At 34.8% G+C, this 17,412-nt stretch overlaps 1 long non-coding RNA gene across 1 annotated transcript in view; it reads right to left on the bottom strand.

The window, feature by feature from the left end:
- Positions 1-828: 828 nt before the first annotated feature.
- LOC129523712 (uncharacterized) overlaps positions 829-17,412 on the bottom strand; it is a 340,801-nt gene continuing 324,217 nt past the window's right edge. The window contains exon 4 of the long non-coding RNA XR_010134771.1: positions 829-3,750. This is a non-coding gene — a long non-coding RNA (uncharacterized lncRNA). The remainder of the gene's footprint in view (positions 3,751-17,412) is intronic.

The following is a 17,412-nucleotide window of genomic DNA, read 5'->3' as shown; positions in this document are numbered from 1 at the left end:
TCTCAGAAATCACCGCTAGAAAACTTATTCATGTAACCAAACACCAACTGTTCCCCCCAAAGCTATTGAAATTAAAAACAATTTTTTTAAAAAAAGGAAGAAAGAAGCTGTCGAACTATGACAAGACATGGAGGAAGCTTAAATGCATATTACTAAATAAAAGAAGACAATCTGAAAAGGCTACACACTGTGTGAATCCAACTATATGACATTATGAAAAAGGCAAAAATACAGAGGCAGTAAAAAATAAATGGTTGCCAGGAGACAGGGAAGAGGGAGGGATAAATGGGTGGAGCACAGAGGACTTTTAGAACAGTCAAAGTATTCTGTATGATACTATGATGGTGTAATGGTAGATACATATCATTATACGTTTATCCAAACTGATAGGATGTATAATATGAAGGGTGAACCTAATGCCAGCAATGGACTTTGGGTGATAATGATGTGTGGGTTCATCTGTTGTAGAAAAAAAGACTGCTTTGATGGGAAATGTTAATAATTGGAGAGGCTATTGATGTGTGGGGTGAGGGAGTATTTGGGAAATCTCTGTGCCTTCCTCTTAATTTTGCTGTCAACCTAAAACTGCTCTTGAAATTCTTAATTTAAAAAAGAATAAAAAAGAAGTAAGCCGTTCAAGTAAGTGGCAAACTTGTAAGTGGTAGCCTCAGTTTTTTCTGACTTAAAAGTCATCTTACTTTATTTTCAACATTTTTTATAAAGTGGTGTTGTTTTAACTTTTTCCCTGGTTTAAGCAAGTTTTTGAGAACCTAGTAAACTATAAGTAAGTTCTTAAAGAGCGTGAGTTACAGAAAGAACAGAGCAGAATCAGACCCCAAAACACCAAATTTATTGTAATTTTCAAGTACCAACAATATATTTTTGAAAGGTTGAATATGTTTAAGTAAATGAAATAGGCAATCAAAAGTACATGTACACCATGGAATACTATGCAGCCATAAAAAGGAATGAGATCATGTCCTTTGCCGGGTCATGAATGGATCTAGAATCCATTATCCTCAGCAAACTAATGCAGAAATAGAAAACCAAACACCATATGTTCTCACTTTTATGTGGGAATTGAACAATAAGAACACATGCACACGGGGAAGGAAACAACACATCCTGGGACCTGTTGGGGGGTAGAGTTGGGGGGAGGGAGAGCACTAGGAAAAATAGGTAATGCATTCTGGGCTTAATACCTAGATGATGGGTTGATAGATGTAGCAAACCACCGTGGCACACATTTACAAAAGCAACAAACCTGCACATCCTGCACATGTACCCTGGAACTTAAAATAAATATTAAAAAAAATACAAGCCAGTAATAGAGAGCTGAAAGCATAAAAGTTTATGTTTGCTTTTTATTTTTCCGCTTTGGTCTACAGTGGTTTTATTTTTATCTCTGTTCAAAGCCTGACATCAAGAAAAATGATTTTCCCTTTCTCAGCTTCACTTTATTAAAAATCAAAATCTTCAAATATATAAGTAAAAAAATATATAATACATTTTCATTTACCCATCAACAACATTCAGCAGTGGTCAACTTATAGCTACTCTTGCTTATCAATATCCACTCTTTCCACTTCTTCACTCTCCCTACAGGATTACTTTTATGTAAATTCTAGACATCATTTTAGTTCATCTGCAAATATTTCTGTATTTACCTCTAAAGGCATTCTTTAACAATGTATAACCACAATATCATTACCACACTTAAAAACTATTTCTATTTTCTTCAAATGTCTCATGTTACTTTACAATTTGTTTTCTTAAGGATCCAAATAAGATCCATACATTAAAGTTGTTATGTCCCTTAAGTCTGTTTTTATCTATAGATTGCTCCTTTATCTCCCACCCCCCAATACACACCTTCTGTAATGTATTTATTGCAGCAACTGGATCATTTATCCTATATAGTTTATAATAAACTAAATTTTACTTATTGCCTTTTTATGGTGTCATTCAACATGCTCCTGTATCTCCTGTAAATATTGCAAATTGGTTGTTAGATCTAAAGGCTGATCTAATTGGTAATTAGATCCAAAGTTTGATTTTTTTTTCTGGCAGTAATATTTTATAGGTGGTATCATATACTTCTATGAAGAGGCGTGTCTGTTTGTCTCTCATTTTTTATGTTAGCAACAATTGATAACAACTGGCTAGATTCATTATTTCATTAGGGGTTGCAAAAATGGTAACATTTCAATTCTATCATTCTTTCTTCATTCTTTGGCTAAAGGTATCTTTAAAAAGGATTTTCTGTCATCAACATTTGGTTATCCTTAGACATAATCCATAAAGGAAAAACAGGATAAATGCTTAATTCTTCTCTTTAATTCAAAACAGTACATTCTTATGGATCCCTAACATTCTTCAAAGGTGTCCAATGACAACATTATTTTTAAATTAACATTATTAGGAACAGATAGATTTAAGCATATTTGAGGCATTTAATCTACTGCCTTTGATTTTCTTATTGATTCTCAAATTTTTACCTTTGGCCAATGGTAACCTCTTCAGGGTGACTCCTCTGAGTCTCTTTGATGCATCCTAATAGTCTTTCAAATCTGCCTCGATTTTTAGTAAGAGAATTTGATATTCCAGGCCCATCTTGTACAATATTCAACCCCCAAGCCGGAATTAGATACTTTTTTGCAATGAACTTCAACTCCTTTTAGGGGAAATGTCTACAGAGCACATCTGAGTTACATTTCCTCTTGATATTGAGTTTTATGTTGTTTCTATATACTTTTAAGTGATTAGAACTAGGAAACTATTTTTTTCTTTTTGTTGGGAAAATGCTTCATGACTTCATACTGATACTCTAACTTCAAACTCATATTATTGGGTTTTCATTTATTTTCTTCTACTTGCTATTATATCTTCTTTACCCCATGGGACAAATCCCATTTACAATAATGTCAACAAGCTTACTAACTTGCTTGATCTTAAAATATGTACACACCTGTCTCACAATAACAATTCAATTGCAAAAAAATATAATTTTAAAACAGTTCAATATATGTTTTTGCATGTTTTTTTGTCCTTAGGATATCTCATAAAGGTTGTATAGTGAAATATCTGTGTTTGAGTAACTGATACAATTCATCCCTGTGTGATTATAATGCCAACTTAATATATTTATATTTATATTTCACCTCTTTTATCAAACTTTTCTGTTATGGGTATTGGTGTTTTAAAATTAAATTTTAAATTTAATTTTAAATAATGATATAATTACGTAAAATATCAAATGTTACCAGGGTCAAACCTAAAACAGGTATATTCAAATAAAATGTAGCTTTTGTTTCTATAACCTTTTCTCCATTGCATTCCTCCTCCAGAAGCAATTGTTTTCTATTATAGTTTGGTTTTGCTTTTAGTTTTTGGTTTATTTTTTCCTTTTTTAAAGATAAGTCAATACATTACAGTATATTAAAAATTATCACTAATTACATCATTTGCAGTTCCTCCCATCGAAGGTGAATAATCTATATCTTTACCCCTTTAAATGAAGCTGGCATTGTGGGATTTTTTTTATCAACAGAATGCAGCAGAAGTAACATTGTGGTATTTCTAAGTCTTTGCCTCAGAAGACCTTGCAGTTTTTGCTTTTATTGGAACCTGAGGCAACAATGAAAAACCATGTGGAGAGAGATCCAGCTGTCCCACGTCTTCTAGGCATTCCAGCTGGGGCTTATCCATGTGCGTGAAGCCAGGATGCTAGATATCAATAGCCATAGGACTCTGCACAGATAAGAACAGGAGACAAACCACCCAGTCAACCCACAGTCACATTAAATTAATAAATCATTGTTTTAAGACACTAAATTTGGAAGTGTTTATGTTTTATAAAGCAATGTATAATCCTCAGTATATTATACTCCTTAACTTCATAATTTTAAAAAAATTTTTACTATTGTCTGAATATTACTTGATAACAATATATAGAAATATGCATCATTCTTTTATAAAGCTGCACAATACGTCATCATGGGCTTCCCACACTAGGAAACTTTCCTTTACTGATGGCACTTGGTCTGTTTCCATTCTTTCACCAGTACAATAATGCTTCAGAGAAAAGAGTTGTGCATATGTCTTTTTTACATTTTTTAACATGGCTATTTTGATAAAGAATAAAATAGAACTTATAGAAATAAGACACAAACCAATTAAAATTAAAAATTGCTATGACTTAAGTAAACATTTTTGAAGACAGACTGGTAAATTGAGATATAAATCTGTAAAATTATCCAGAATGCAGCAAAGAGCCAAAAAAAAATGGAAAAGAAGAAAGAAAGGACAAAAAATAGGTTAAAAAGTGACATTGGTGATGGGAGTTAAAGAAGGAGATAAGAATAGGGGGAAAAACAGTATTTGAAGAGTTTGTGCCTGAAAATATTTAAAACTGATGAAAGATAGAAATTATAGGAGTTAGTACACAAATACTTGTAGTTAAATTAAAAGAAGTCCTTGCTAGGTACGTTATAAGAGAATTGTAGACACCAAAAGCAAAGAAGATCTTTAAAAAGGCTGAAAGAAAAGAAGATTACCTACAAAAGAACCAAATTTATCCTGACAGCTGCCTTCCCAATAGCAATACTGGAAACTAGAAGCAAAGTGAATAATGTATTCAAAGAGATGGCAAAAAATAACTGTCAAGCTAAAACTGTACACCCAGAAAAAACTGTCCTTCCAAAGTGAAGGCAAAATAAAAATATTTTCAAGTAAAAAAGAAATCCTGAGAAATTTTACCACCAACAGACTCTCATGAATAAAGTCTAAAAAATGTACTTTGAGGAAAGAGAAAATGATCCAGAGAAACGGTCTAATGTAAAAGGGGCAATGACAAGCAAAAAATAAGTGTAAACATGTAAGTAAGTATGTCAATATGAATGTGTATAAAAATAATAGTAACAAAATTTGTAGGATTATAAAAATAAAATCATACTAAAATAGCAGAGAAAAATAGAACGATATTTGTGAAATTGCTTATTTAAGTTAAAGCCTTCTAAGCTAATTGTTTTGATAAAAAGGGTAAAGATATTGATTAGTTTTAGAATTAACTGTGCATATTAAAAGGAGTAGTAACTAAAAGCATAAAACAAAATACATAGCATGAAAATAGAATACATAATTTTCAAATAGCTAGAAAAATGGAATCAAAGCAACTATTTAATCTCAAACAATAAACAGGAAAAATGAAACAGAAAATGTAGTACAAATAGAGTCCAAAGAAGATAAGATAAAATTAAGGAGCCTAAATAATTCAAATGAATTAAGCTTACAAATTAAAAGAAAAACGTATTCCAAAAACTTAAATTTCTGTCTCTATGTTGCTTAAAAAAAGACACATACACATTATAAAAACAGAAAAAGCTAAAAACTAAAGACTGAGAAACTATATAAGAGGTGAATACTAACCAAAGTGAAGCTATTGTTGCTTCTAGATAAATTAAAACGAGGGCAAAAGGCATTAATGAAGAATGCAATTTACTAAAATGATATATTAAAATCTTTTGGCACAAAATAATATGGCTTCAAGATCCATAATGAGAAAGTTGAAAGAAGTATGTAGCGAAATTGATAAATTCACCACCATAATGAATCTCACTAATTAGTACATCAATCAAATAAAAAAGAGATCAGCTGAGACAGAAAAGATCTGAACCACAAAATTAACAAGCATGGTCAATGGACTTCTACAGAATCATGTACACAACATTAAAAGATATATTCTTCTGCATAAAGGGAATTTTTTATATACTTTAAGTTCTGGGATACATGGGCAGAACATGCAGGTTTGTTACATATGTATACATGTGCCATGGTGGTTTGCTGCACCCATCAAGCCGTCATCTACATTAGGTATTTCTCCTAATGCTATCCCTTCTCTAGCCCTCCAACCCCTGACAGGCCCCGCTATATGATGTTCCCCTCCATGTGTCCATGTGTACTCATTGTTCAACTACCACTTATGAGTGAGAACATGCGGTGTTTGGTTTTCCGTTCCTGTGTTAGTTTGCTGAGAATGATGGTTTCCAGCTTCATCCATGTCCCTGCAAAGGACATGAACTCATCCTTTTTTATGGCTGTCTAGTGTTCCATGGTGTATATGTGCCACAATTTCTTTATCCAGTCTATCATTGATAGACATTTGGGTTGATTTCAAGTCTTTGCTATTGTGAATACTGCTGCAATAAACATACATGTGCATGGGACTTTATAGTAGAATGGTTTATAATCTTTTCGGTGTATAACCAATAATGGGATTGCTGGGTCAAATGATATTTCTAGTTCTAGATCCTTGAGGAATTGCCACATTGTCTTCCACAATAGTTGAACTAATTTGCACTCCAACCAACAGTGTAAAAGCATTCCTATTTCTCCACGTCCTCTCCAGCATCTGTTGTTTCCTGACTTTTTAATGATCACCATTCTAAGTGGCATGAGATGGCATCTCATTATGGTTTCAATTTCCATTTCTCTAATGACCAGTGATGATGAGCTTTTTTTCATATGTTTTTTGGCCACATAAATGTCTTCTTTTGAAAAATGTCTGTTCATATCCTCTGCCCACTTTTTGATGGGGTTGTTTTTTCTTGTAAATTTGTTTAAATTCCTTGTAGATTCTGGATATTAGGCCCTTTGTCAGATGAGTAGATTGCAAAAATTTTCTCCCATTCTGTAGGTTGCCTGTTCACTCTGATGATAGTTTTTTTTTGCTGTGCAGAAGCTCTTTAGTTTAATTAGATCCCATCTGTCAATTTTGGCTTTTGTTGCCATTGCTTTTGGTATTTTAGTCATGAAGTCTTTGCCCATGCTTATGTCTTGAATGGTATTTCCTAGGTTTTCTTCTAGGGTTTTTATGGTTTTAGATCTTACATTTAAGTCTTTAATCCATCTTGAGTTAATTTATGTATAAGGTGTAAGAAAGGGGTTCAGTTTTAGTTTTCTGCATATGGCTAGCCAGTTTTCCCAACACCATGTATTAAATAGGGAATCCTTTCCCCATTGCTTGTTTTTGCCAGGTTTGTCAAAGATCAGATGGTTGTAGATGTGTGGCATTATTTCTGAGGCCTCTGCTCTGTTCCATTGGTCTATGTATCTGTTTGGGTTCCAGTACCATGCTGTTTTGTTTACTGTAGCCTGTAGTATAGTTTGAAGACAGGTAGCGTGATGCCTCCAGCTTTGTTCTTTTTGCTTAGTATTGTCTTGGCTACACGTGCTCTTTTTTGGTGCCATATGAAGTTTAAAGTAGTTTTTTCTAATTTGGTGAAGAAAGTCAATGGTAGCTTGATGGGGATAGCATTGAATCTATAAATTACTTTGGGTAGTAAGGCCGTTTTCACAATATTGATTCTTCCTATCCATGAGCATGGAATGTTTTTCCATTTGTTTGTGTCCTCTCTTATTTTCTTGAGCAGTGGTTTATAGTTCTTTTTGAAGAGGTCCTTCCCATCCCTTGTAAGTTGTATTCTTAGGTATTTTGTTCTCTTTGTAGCAATTGTGAATGGGAGTACACTCATGATTTGGCTCTCTGTCTATTATTGGTGTATAGGAATGCTTGTGATTTTTGCACAATGATTTTGTATCCTGAGACTTTGCTGAAGTTAGTTATCAGCTTAAGGAGATTTTGGAATGAGACGATGGGGTTTCCTAAATATACATTCGTGTCATCTGCAAACAGACAATTTGACTTCCTCTCTTACTATTTGAATACCCTTTATGTCTTTCTCTTGCCTAAATGCCATGGCCAGAACATCCAATACTATTTTGAATAGGAGTGGTGAGAGAAGGGATCCTTGTCTTGTGCCAGTTTTCAAAGGGAATGCTTCCAGCTTTTGCCCATTCAGTATGATATTGGCTGTGGGTTTGTCATAAATAGCTCTTATTATTTTGAGATACATTCCATCAATACCTAGTTTATTTAGTGTTTTTAGCATGAAGGGGTATTTCCTGCATTTCCTAAATTTGAATGTTGGCCTGTCTTGCTAGGTTGGGGATGTTGTTTTCCAAGTTGGTTCCATTCTGCCCATCACTTTCAGATACACCAATCAAATGTAGGTTTGGTCTTTTCACATATTCCCATATTTCTTGGAGGCTTTGTTTGTTCCTTTTCATTCTTTCTTCTCTAATCTTGTCTTCACGCTTTATTTCATTAAGTTGATCTTCAATTTCTGATATCAAGTGGAAGCACTTGATCAATTCAGCTATTGATACTTGTGTATGCTTCATGAATTTCTCGCGCTGTGTTTTTCAGCCCCATCAAGTCATTTATATTCTTCTCTAAACTGCTTATTCTAGTTAGCAGTTACTGTAACCTTTTATCAAGGTTCTTAGCTTCCTCGCATTGGGTTAGAACATGCCCCTCTAGCTCAGAGAAGTTTGTTATTACCCACTTCCTGAAGCCTACTTCTGTCAATTCGTCAAACTCATTCTCTGTCCAGTTTTGTTCCCTTGTTGGCGAGGAGTTGTGATCTTTTGTAGGAGAAGAGATATTCTGATTTTTGGAATTTTCAGTCTTATTGTTCTGGTTTTTCCTCATCTTCCTGAGATAAATCTACCTTTGATCTTTAATGTTGGTGACCTTCAGCTGGGGTTTTTGTGTGGACTTCCTTTTGGTTGATGTTGATACTATTCCGTCCTGTTTGTTAGTTTTCCTTCTAACAGTCAGGTCTGCAGGTCTGCTGGAGTTTGTGGGAGGTCCACTTCAGACCCTGTTTGCCTAGGTATCACCAGCAGAGGCTGCAGAACAGCAAAGATTGCTGCCTGCTCCCTCCTCTGGAAGCTTCATCCCAGAGGGGCACCCGCCAGATGCCCACTGGAGCTCTCCTGTATGAGGTGTCTGTTGACCCTTGCTCAAGGTGTCTCCCAGTCAGGAGGCACTGGGGTCTGGGACCCACTTGAGGAGGCAGTCTGTCCCTTAGCAGAGATCAAGTGCTGTGCTGAGAGATCTGCTGTTCTCTTCAGAGCCAGCAAGCAGGAACATTTAAGTCTGCTGAAGCTGTGCCCACAGCCACCCCTTCCCTCAGGTGCTCTGTCCCAGGGAGATGGGAGTTTTATCTATAAGCCCCTGACTGAGGCTGCTGCCTTTCTTTCAGAGATGACCTGCCCAGAGAGGAGGAATCTAGAGAGGCAGTCTGGCTCGCTTCTGCATAAAGGGAAATTTATGGAAATTGCCCATATACTAAGCCATGAAACAAATGATACGCATACCCACAGCAACAGAACTAAAAAAAAAAAAAAAAAATAGGCCATGTTTTCTAAGCACAATGCAACCACTTATAATATAACAAAAAAAAAAAAACCCTAGGTTTCCTAAATTACACTTAAAAAAAAACACTTCAAGGAAGAAATTATAATGAAAACTAGAAAGTACTTAAAAGGGAATAAAAATAAAAATACCGTATACTAAAAATTCATTAACATAGTTAAAGTTGTCTTCTCGGACTTTTGGCTAAGATCAAGTGTAAAATAAAAATTTAGTTTTCAAGCTTACATTTGAAAACTTAAAAAACTAAAAAATGATGAGGTATGCATCCAATTTAAAAAGTCAAAGTAACAGAATAATCCCCAAATCAGGGGAGATAAGGGATTTTTTTTTTTTTAAAGAACAGGAATTAATGAAATAGATAAAAACACACAGGACAACAGAAAGGCTTGATAAAGTGAAAAGTTTGTTCTTTGAAACAAATTATCTCTGGCAAGATGAACTGGGTGAAAAAGACAATAAAAGGCACAAATAAACAATACTAGAAATTAACAACAAATTAACTAGAGATACACACAGCAGAGATTATAGATGTATGTGTGTGAGTGTGTACGTGTGTGTATGTGTATGAAATAAGCAAGTACTTTTGCCAAAAATTTTTAAATGTTAGATAAAATGGGAAAATTCCTAGAAAAAATATAACTTACCAAAGCTGAAGAGAAACTGCAAATCAAAATGGTCCATAAACATCAAAGATATGAATCAGGAATTAATGTTTTCACAAATAAAAGATCAGGTCCAGAGAATTTTATTGAATTACCAAGAAACAATTCTAATTGTATATAAATCTTTCCAGAAAACAGAAGTAGAGGAGATGCACTCAAAGGAATTTTAGGAAGGAGGTATAAAATTTTTCCCAAAATTAAATATGGAAGACAGGATATTTACTTATGAACATAGATACAGAAGTGTGTGTGTGTGTGTGTGTATGTGTGTATGTGCACACGCGTGTGACCAACTGTGCATTAATTTCAGGAATGAAATGTTAATGTGAGAAAAACAGATTAATTTGAATTACCACTTTAGCAAGTTAAAGATAACAAAGTGGTACAGCATAAAGAGAATATTTAATAACACTGTATACTGAAAGTTTGCTAAGAGAATAGACTTTATGTGCTCTTACCACACACACAAAAAGGGTAATTATGCAAGGCAATGAATAGGTTAATTTGCTTCACTGTAGTGTAATAATTTCATTATGTGTATGTATATCAAAACATCATGTGATATACCTTAAATATATACAAAAATAAAATAAAGATGACAAGATGATTCATCGAGAAGATGCAGAAAGTGGCCAGGTGCAGTGGCTCACTCCTGTAATCCTAGCACTTTGAGAAGCCAAGGTGGGCGGATCATTGAGTTTGAGACAAGCCTGACCAACATGGCAAAACCTCCCCTCTACTAAAAATACAAAAAAATTAGCCGGACATGGTGGCAGGTGCCTGTAATCCCAGCTACTTATGAGGCTGAGGCAGGTAAATCACTTGAACCCAGGAGACAGAGGATGCAGTGAGCCAAGATCATGCCGCTGCACTCCAGCCTGGGCAAAAGAGTGAGACTCTGTCTCAAAAAAAAAAGAAAAGAAAAGATGCAGAAAGAGGGTTCAACAGTATTTTACACCTACTTACCTACTTATAATTAAATTATAATATAATTAAATATAATTTCCCACCTATTTATACCCAAAAGATACCTCTTGGTAAACTAATAATAGGAAGAAATTTATTTTCCCTTTTGCAGGTAATCTACCACAGCTTTACATCAGTCAACAAACTTTCTCTAAATCAGGAAGAAGTAAGGACTCCAGCTGTTACAGCCCCTTTTCAACACTGTACCTGAGGCCACAGCCAGAATGGTCAGGATTGAAAAACAAAGAAGCAAAAGCAACTAATGGTCTCAGAAGTCCACTTAGAAAGCAAACAGAATCTGTACCCAAGTTATTGGAATTAGCAGTAGAGTTTAGCGGAGTTACAAGACAAAAATTCAATGTACAAATAGTGATTGCATTTCTGTCATGATTATCCTAGTCCATTAGTACTGCTATAACAGAATACCTTAGACTGGGTAATTTACAGATAACAGGACTTTATTGCTCACAGTTCTGGAGGCCAGGAAGTCTACCATCAAGTTTTTGGCAGATTTTGTGTCTAGTAAGGGCTTGCTCTCTGGTGCCTTCTTGCTGAGTTCTCACATGGCAGAACAGAGGAGGGAGGCAGCTAGCTCTCTGAAACCTTTTATAAGGGCATAAATCCCATTCATAAGAATGGAGCCCTCATGACCTAATCACCTCCCAGAAGTCACACTTTCTAATACCAACACTTTGATGATTAGGTTTCAACATATGAATTGTGAAGGGATGCACACATTCAAACCATAGCAATAGGAATACAGAGTTAGAAAATATTCAAACTAATAACAAAATATAACATTTGTAGTACATATCTAAAAAAATGACATTTAGGGAGAAAATGATAAATGTTTTTAAAATATCAAATAAGAAAAGGAGATACTATGTTCATAGATAGGAAAATTTAGTATTGTAATGTTAAATTTTTCAAATTAATTTTAAAAATCAATGTAATTCTAGTTAAATTACAGCAGAGTATGACATTGACAAGAATGACATGGAAAGTAAACAAAAGAAACAGAACTGAGAACCTAAAAATATGTCGGGAAACTTGACATATAACAGAGGTGACATTGTAACTCAGTAGAGGAATTCGAGATAATTTAACAAATGATACTGATACACTTGATTATCCCCATGGAAAAACAAATTGGATCAAATCTTTCGTGACATCAAAGTCAATTCCAGGTGGAATAAAAATTTAAATATGAGATGGCATTTTAAATGTTTCATATGGTTGATTAAAAATGATTATGTGGGGAGTTGAAAATGTGTAAATTTAACAATTACAATTCTGATGTTATGGTCTACAGTAATTGTTGCATATGTGTACCAGGAAATATATAAGATAATGTTTATACCAGTATTGTCTATAATTATAAAAAATAAAAACATCCTAAATGTTCTTTACCAGGAGCACAGATAAATAAATAATATGTGAATGTGTGTTGCAATGTAGCCACAAAAATTAAAAGGAAGGTACATGACCTTTGTGCATGAACATGAAAGAACTCCACAACTCAGGATAGTGGTGGCCTGCTGCAGAAGTACTCAGTCACAAAGGGGATGCACAGAGCTTTGAAGGCTAGTTGTGATTTCTCATGTTGAGTAGTATGCAAACAAAGGCTCTGAAAAGTAATTGTGTACCTTCTGTACATGTAATATATTCACTTTTATGTATGAGATAGTTTACAAGTCTAAAATTATAATAATTTTAAAAGAAGAAAAGAATTCCAAAGGATATTTACATTATATTTTATATATAATTGGAGGTGGTTTACCAAACTCTCTGTTTTTGTTGTTGTTGTTGTTGCTTGTCTGTTTTGTTTTTTGGCTTTTGGGTTTTTTGAGACAGAGTCTCGCTCTGTCGCGCAGACTGGAGTGCGGTGGCACGATCTTGGCTCACTGCAACCTCTGCCTCCCGGGTTCAAGCAATTCTCCCTGCCTTAGCCTCCTGAGAACTGCAATTACCAGCACCCACCAACATGCCCAGCTAATTTTTGTATTTTTAGTAGAGACAGGGTTTCGTCACGTTGGCCAGGCTGGTCTCAAACTCCTGACTTGAGGTGATCCACCCACCTCAGCCTCCCAAAGTGCTAGGATTACAGGCGTGAACCACCGCACCTGGCCACTTAACCCTCTTAAATTCTATGTTAGGAGCCCCTGCTAGAAAAAGTTTAACCTCCTATATTTTTAGAGCCAGAGATGTAATCAAGCTCTCATAAACCAAAAGTTAGGTCAGGCCCAGTCCCAGAGAGGGAATCAACTTAGGCAATCACTGAATCAAGTTCAAGAAAAATCAAGAAAAATGAAAACTAAAAACAGTTAGCTCGTTTACTTAGCATTGTACAAACCAGAGTTCCTAGACATTGGTGATGGTAATCCAGTTTTCATTTTCTAGAGTTCTTGAGATCACTGGTAGTGCAAATGCAGATTGAGGGTACAGAGGAACATTCAGGAGTGATGCTTCAGTGATCTGCCTAGGGGTAAGGAGTTGTTACAAGCATTACAGTTTGCTGGAACTCACAGTTCCTTTTGGCACTAGGTACTTTGACATATTTAAAGATGAAGCCAGGGCAGTCAGAGATAAGGTCTCTGACTTATCATTAGATTAAAATATGAAAGATCTGAAGATATGAAATTATACTAGTAGGTTCAGATCTGCTTTTTGAACAATGACCTTCACTTTCTCATACCCTAAGTATGAGAAAATATTTACTAATAATATTAGCTTTAGACCATTTTAATATTGTATATCTATACCAAAAGTGTCAAATCAAACTAGTATACACACTGAGACAACTTAGGGTTTTACATATGGGACATGATGAAAAGAATCAAAAAGAGAGTAATTGGCTTATATTTAAAATATCAATGGAAATAAATTCCCTGAGAAGCTGAGCTTATTATATATTTTAATGAATTTGAAGCCTACTAAAAGAGGGCCTGATATTTGTCTCCTTACTCTTACATCTGGAAATGTGGTCATTTAGGGCAGAATCATAGATAAGATACCTCTGGATGTAAATCTCACTTTCGTAGGAACCCTAGGTATCCAAGGGGAAATATTAAGAAAAAAGATTCACAGGTAAGCAGTAGAGCTCCAAATGAGGGGATACAAGCCACTGAAGGGAACGGGTGAAAGGCAGACCTTCTGCAAACCCCCATATTGTGCAGTCATGGCCATGTTGCACATAGTGGGCAGATTTCTATTCTGTGTTTTAACACTTTTAGATGTAGGGTGTGATGCTGTAACTTTTATCTGGTCAACGATTTTCCTCACTATTTACTCTCCCTCTCTTTCTTCTCTGCTCTAATATTGCAGATCCCAAGAAAAATATTTGGCAAGTTGTTCCAAGTTGTTGAAATAGTTGGCAAAACAAATCCCTAAGATATTGAAACTTCCTAATCTGATCAAATAAAATGTTGAATACGGCTTACTGTCAAGATGAGTTACAGCCTTTAGAAACTAAAAGAAGAATTCATGAAGAAATGCTGAAAATTCTCTACACAGAACATTGCATTTTATTAACAAGTTTAAAACATAAGCCTAGCAAACCACAGGAGAGATCTTTTTCTTAATTCAACTTTATTAACTTTGTTTGATTCAAAGCATCAATATTTATGGGGCAGAAATTTCCAATTGTCTCTTAAAAATTGGGTTTTTTTGTTATATAAGAGAGATTATGCCATGAAGATAGTTTAGAAAAGAACCATTCTTCACACATTTTCATGCAGCATTTATGTTTACTCAATAGCTATTATATTCACCCAGTAGCATCCCTGGCTTGGAGTTATTGTTTGGGAAAACAAATGGGACTGTTTTCATACTCTGAGAAGATGTTTTTGAGCAGATACATGCCGAGATGCTTGCAAATTAGAAGGTGGACACCTTGGGTGAACTACAAGGAGAAATCATTCCAATCAAATAAAATAGGGCTTGAGAGAAGGATGAGGAGAATAGAAATTTGGTGAAAGACAGAAAAGGAGAAAGAGAGTGAATGAAGGCCTGAAAAGAGATTTGAACAGACACTTTACCAAGGAAGATATATGGATGACAAAATAACATCAAGAGATGCTCACCATTATTAGTCATCAGGGAAATGCCAATATAAACCAAAATAAGTTACTACAATGTATCCACGGGATGGTTAAAAGAAAAAATTGAATGTTGGTAAGGATGTGGAGCAACTAGATTTCTTATACACTGCTGATAGGAATATAAAATGATGCAGTCGTTAGCTTTAGACTTTGAAAAATACTCTCAAGTTTATTGTGGAATTAGACACATGGACTCAGTAATTCCACTCATAGATATGCACTTAAGAGAAATGAAAACATACATCCATAGAAAGAATTGTACACCTCGAATTGTACAACTTCAGAAATGTTCATAGCAACATTATTTAGAATGGGGAACAACCCAAATGGCCATGAGAAAGTCAATGAATAAACTGATTCAAACAATGGAACATGACTAATTAATGAAATGGAATGAACTACTGGTACAAGCAAAATCATGGATATATCTCAAAACATTCTGGAAGCCAGATACAAAACAGTAGATACTGCATGATTCCATTTATATGAAACTCTAGAAAGTGCAAACTAATCTGTACAGACATAAAGTAGATCAGTGGTTGCCTAGGACTGGGGAAAGGGGTATTGACTGAAAACTTTTGGAGTGATGAAAATATTATGAATCTTGATTGGAGAAGCAGTTACATAAATGTTTACATTTGTTCAAAATCATCCAATGTTATATTTTAAATGGATTATATTTTAAATAATTTGAATTACAGTGAATGTGAATTTTACCTCAGGAAAAAAAAAATTTAAACACGTACACAGACAGGGTACCTGAGAAGAATGAAAAACATGGTGAAGGAATTAGAAGACAACAAGCTTTTTTAGTCTTAGAAAATATGTCAGAGTTAGTACTAGATATAAAAATTGTCATATTGGGCCAGGCGTGGTGGCTCACGCCTGTAATCCCAGCACTTTCGGAGGCTGAGGTGGGCAGATCATCTGAGGTCAGGAGTTCAAAACCATCCTGGCCAACATGGTGAAACCCCGTCTTTATTAAAAATACAAAAAAAAAAAAAAATTACCCAGGCATGGTGGTGTGTGCCTGTAATCCCATCTTCTCGGGAGGCTGAGGTAGGAGAATTGCTTGAGCCGGGGAGGCGGAGTTTGCAGTGAGCCAAGATCGCACCACTGCACTCCAGCCTGGGTGACAGACCGAGACTTTATCTCAAAAAAAAAAAAAAAAAAAAGTCATTCTGAAAAACGACCCGCTGGGTCCTATGCTTACCACCTGAACCTCAGCATCACACAACATACCTTTGTAACTGACCTGCACACGTATCCTCGGATTTTAAAATAAAAGTTTAAAAAGAGTGAACAAAACAAAATCAGGGAAACTATTACAAGTTCAAAAAGTTAAGAGAAATACTAACCAAATGTATTTTTAGACTTGTTTAGATTTTGTTATGTGTGAAAATGGCATCACAGTAATTTTTAAATAAACAAAATTTTTCAAAAGCTACAAAATATAAAAAATAAAAATTGTCATAGCATTTTGGAAGGTTGGAAGGAAAAGAGGAAGCCAGGCCCTTAGCTGTGAATCAACCTGACAGGTCATTGACCATGCAGGTTTTTATCTGTGGTTGTTCTGATCAACAATTTTATCCATGACTTTGGTTCTTTCTGGTCTAATATTTTATGATTCTGTGTTCAGTGATAATGTTTTAAAATGTGTTCATCAAACCTACAGAAAGCATATAGCTAAAAATGATAGCTAGCTAATACTTTGGATGACAGATTCAGGATTCAAAATCATTTTGACATACAAGAACACTGAACTGAAGCCAACCAGATAAAATTTTAAAGGACAAATCTCTTGAATTTAGGTTTAAAAATTCAGTTGGGCAGATATTGTTGTGGAAAAATCTGGTTTTCTTTTTTAAAAAAACACCTATTTCCAGAAGGAGAAAAATTCTTTTTAATAGACTATATGTGTATATATGATTCCATCTATATAAAATTCTAGAAGATGCAAACTAATCTACAGTGACATAAAGAAGATCAGTGGTTTGCTGGGGTCAGGGGTAGAGGATCTATTAACTGAAACACAGTATCAGAGAACTTTTGCAGTGATATATATATATATATATATGTATATACACACACACAACTTATTGCAAGGTAAATGAGCCAATTGTCACATGATTACTAAAAATCTCATTCAACATTAGACTACATGAAGAGAAGTAGACATCCAGAACATTGTAAAAATAGCCTCACCTTGTTCTGCACTAGTCTGACCACATGTGAAATAATTTGTTCAACTATAAATGGAAGATTATAAGGAGAATACCTGAAAAGGAGACAGATCTGTTGAAAGATTCTCTAAAACATGTCAGAGATTAGAACACCAAAGTGAAGAAAGTCATAGTAGTTTCCAAATTTTGAAAGCACTGCAACATACAAGAGAAACAAAGAG

The sequence above is a fragment of the Gorilla gorilla genome, chromosome 6 (genome assembly GCF_029281585.2).
Source record: "Gorilla gorilla gorilla isolate KB3781 chromosome 6, NHGRI_mGorGor1-v2.1_pri, whole genome shotgun sequence".
NCBI lineage: Eukaryota > Metazoa > Chordata > Mammalia > Primates > Hominidae > Gorilla > Gorilla gorilla.
Note: the sequence above shows the minus strand (reverse complement) of the source record. Positions and strands in the feature narration are given on the sequence as shown.